The sequence below is a fragment of the Apium graveolens genome, chromosome 6 (assembly GCF_009905375.1).
Source record: "Apium graveolens cultivar Ventura chromosome 6, ASM990537v1, whole genome shotgun sequence".
NCBI classification, from domain to species: domain Eukaryota; kingdom Viridiplantae; phylum Streptophyta; class Magnoliopsida; order Apiales; family Apiaceae; genus Apium; species Apium graveolens.
This window is the reverse complement of record NC_133652.1, coordinates 54,150,006-54,153,141: the sequence shown is the minus strand read 5'-3', so window position 1 is coordinate 54,153,141 and position 3,136 is coordinate 54,150,006. Positions and strand designations below refer to the sequence as shown.

Here is a 3,136-nt window from a genome sequence, read left to right as displayed (position 1 = left end):
TATTCTTAAATTAACCAAAGAGTCTCTATGGGAACGAATTTGATTTAAATCTTATACTACTTGCGAACGCGTATACTTGCATGTATTATTAGCGCGTGTTAACGTCCTAACAAGTTTTTGGCGCCGCGGCCGGGGACTCGGTGTTAATTTTTAGTTTATGTGCTTGTCATCAGTGGTCGTTAAAGTTCACTGACTCGGACTCTTTTACTTTCACAGTTTACTCGTTGTGGGTACTCATTACAATGGGAGATCCAGTAGCACGAACGAAAGCCTTGATGGATTTTTCTCAATCCAAGATCAATGACATTCAGTCTAGCATTGTCAGACCAGCCATCTCGACTAATACTTTTGAAATCAAGTCTAGCACGATTCAATGGGTGCGGAATTTAATCCAGTTTGGGGGTTCTCCAATGGAAGATCCCAATATGCACATTAGGGATTTCATTGAGATATGCCATACCTTCAAGTTTAACGGTGTTTCTGAAGATGCTGTGAAGCTGAGACTATTCACATTCTCTCTAAGGGACAAGGGTAAGAGCTGGTTACACTCTCTACCAGCTGGTTCAATTACTACTTGGGAAGATCTTGCTCGAAAGTTTCTCACTAAATTCTTCCATATGGCGAAGACAGCTGCAATCAGGAATGCTATTACTCAATTTGCGCAGCAATCGGGAGAAACTCTATGTGAAGCTTGAGAGCGCTACAAGGAGATGCTTAGGAAGTGTCCTCATCATGGCGTGCATGATTGGATGATCATCAATTACTTCTATAACGGTTTAGGAGCACAGTCTACACCCATGCTTTATGCAGCATCAGGTGGAGCATTATGGATAAAGAGCTATGAGGAAGCTTATGATCTAATTGAACTGATGGCTGCTAGTGAATATCAATATCCAACCCAGAGATTATCACAGAGCAAGGTAGCAGGAATTCTTGAAGTGGATACAGCTACGACTATCACTGCTCAACTAAAGGCATTGTCTAAGAAGATCGATTCTCTGGCTAACTATGGTGTTAATCAGATAACCAGAGTTTGTGAGCTGTGTGCAGGTCTGCATGCGATGGAGAAATGCACTATATCTAGTGACTTAGCTCAGTTTGTGAGCAACGTTCAGAGATCGCAGCTACCAGTTCCTTCCACTTATCATCCTGACAATTGGAATCATCCTAACGACAGTTGGAGCAATAATCAGAATGCGATGCAACAACCATTCCAATAGTTTGGAAATAATCAATTTAATTCTCCTGGTTTTCAGCAACAATTTGCACCGGGACAACAACTCCAACTTCAACAACAAACTCATGATGCAGGTCAATCTTCGAATGAAAAATCTGAATTGGAGGAGTTGAGGCTTATGTGCAAAAACCAGGCTCTTATATGCCAAAGCCAGGTTATTTCTATCAAGACTCTGGAGAACCAAATAAGACAAATTGCTAACGCCTTATTCAATCGACTACCAGGAATGCTTTCTAGTGATACAGAAGTTCCAGGCAAGAGGGAAGCAGAATAGCGTGTTAAGGCAATTACATTGAGGTCTGGGAAGGTTGCAAGCCCTGAAAAATCTCAAGTTCCAGAATCTGAAGTTTTGGCTGAAGAAGATGTGCAGAAAGAAGCAGAAGTGGAATCAAGGAATAAAACTGTGGAACACACTCCTCCTGAGGGTAATACAGGGGAGAAACAGGTCTATCCTCCACCTCCTTTTCCTAAAGGCTGCGGAAGCAGAAGTTGGATATGCAATTTGCTAAGTTTCTGGAGGTGTTCAAGATACTTCATATCAACATACCTTTTGCTGAAGCTCTTGAACAGATTCCTAGCTATGCGAGGTTTATGAAAGGTATTCTCTCTCGGAAAGTGAAGCTCGATGACTTAGAGACCGTTGCTCTTACGGAGGAATGCAGTACTGTGCTGCAACAGAAGTTGCCTCCGAAACTTAAAGATCCTGGAAGCTTCACTATTCCTTGCACCATCGGAAACTTGTCGTTCAACAAATGCTTATGTGATTTGGGAGATAGCATCAATCTGATGCCTTTGTCTATCTTCAAAAATCTTGGTCTACCTGATCTGAAACCGGCATACATGTCATTGCAACTAGCTGATCGTTCCATCGCTTATCCACGAGGAATAGTGGAGGATGTCTTGGTTAAGGTGGATAAACTTATCTTTCCGGCTGACTTTGTAATTCTTGACTTTGAGGAGGATAAGAAGATTCTCATTATCTTGGGGAGACCATTCTTAGCTACTGGCCGAACTATGATCGATGTGCAAAAAGGAGAGCTTACGATGAAGGTTCACGATCAAAAGGTCACTTTTAATGTGTTCAAGGAAATAAAGTTACCCACAGCTAAAGAGGAGTGCTTTAAAGTAGAGTGGGTCGACTTTGTAGTATATTCGGAACTTGAGCAATTACAAAAGTCAGATACCTTAGGGAGATCCTTAATAAGGGAATCAGTTATTGAAAATGAAGAAGGAGTAGAGCAAATACAGGTTTTGAATGCACCTCCGTGGAAGAGGAAGTTGGATATGCCATTTAATTCTCTTGGGTTAGCAGAGCTAAAAATTTCTCAGGAGCGTTTTGAACCATCTATTGAAGAAGCTCCCACATTTGAGCTCAACCGACTGTCGGGTCATTTGAGTTATTCATTCTTAGGTGCACCCCATGATAAGGGGTTGGGATATATTTTTGATGATGTAGAGAGTGGCTGAACGGATCCTCCTGTGCCTACAGTGGGTTCTTCTCATGTACAGCAGGTAGTTGATAGGACTGGTGTTGGTGATGAGCAGTACAGGCGAGTGACTTGGCGTATGGAGGCCATGCATGACATTCACTGTCACTTTACTGCAGATTTGACACAGGCTTTGGGCACTATTTGTCGAGCCACTAGTATCGAGGTTGATTGGCCACTTGATTCTCTACCCGAGGAGGGTAATCTTTTCGACGACTAGGTATGTCTGAAATCCTTATTATTACCTTCAATGGGGACATTGAAAATTTTAAGTTTGGGGGTGATAATGTAAGGATTAGTAGTGTGTGTTATGTCCATAGGATTAGTAGTGTATGATGTGTCCATATAGTTCATATAGATTCATGTTGCATGTTTAGTTGTAGTTCATTCATATTTTTGCATGATTGTTCAT

At 41.7% G+C, this 3,136-nt stretch overlaps 1 non-coding gene across 1 annotated transcript; it reads right to left on the bottom strand.

Moving 5' to 3' along the window:
- Window positions 1-632: 632 nt before the first annotated feature.
- Window positions 633-739, bottom strand: LOC141669950 (small nucleolar RNA R71). The gene has a single exon (XR_012554202.1). It is a non-coding gene; the product is annotated as a small nucleolar RNA R71 (small nucleolar RNA).
- Window positions 740-3,136: the final 2,397 nt, after the last annotated feature.